General features: G+C 32.5%; 1 long non-coding RNA gene across 1 annotated transcript in view; it reads left to right on the top strand.

Annotated features, from left to right (window-relative positions):
- Positions 1-131, top strand: part of LOC110270175 — a 5,908-nt gene extending 5,777 nt beyond the window's left edge. The window contains exon 2 of the long non-coding RNA XR_002359385.1: positions 84-131. This is a non-coding gene — a long non-coding RNA (uncharacterized LOC110270175). The remainder of the gene's footprint in view (positions 1-83) is intronic.

Below are 422 nucleotides of genomic sequence, written 5' to 3'. Positions count from 1 at the left end.
TTTATTCTTTACTTTCACGGCATTCTCGACCTCTACTGAGAACATGTGGTTTGGTTCTCACCCCAAATTTTTAACCCTTTCAGCGACAGGTTTGAAGACGCAATTTGAAGCTGCGAGCGATCAGTAGGCTTTCTTTATGGTTTTAATTGCTTTCATAGAGTCCCCTCGCTATTGTCCTTTGAGATTTTATTTTACATAGAGGGGTAGGTTTAGTATATTGTGTTTGAGTTTTTTTTGGTCTCTTTTGTATAAGAATTATTATCAATAATATTTATGTGATTATTATTATTTGTGAATGTTTGAATTATGACTTTAATGAATAAAAAACAAAATTTTCTGGAATTTTCTTAAAACTGAAACGCGAACTCGATACAAAGGCTCGATAATTAAGTAGTCAATACTAGAGAAGGTTACGTAATGTT

This window comes from Arachis ipaensis, chromosome B03, assembly GCF_000816755.2.
Source record: "Arachis ipaensis cultivar K30076 chromosome B03, Araip1.1, whole genome shotgun sequence".
NCBI classification, from domain to species: domain Eukaryota; kingdom Viridiplantae; phylum Streptophyta; class Magnoliopsida; order Fabales; family Fabaceae; genus Arachis; species Arachis ipaensis.
This window is presented reverse-complemented; position numbering and strand designations above follow the sequence as displayed.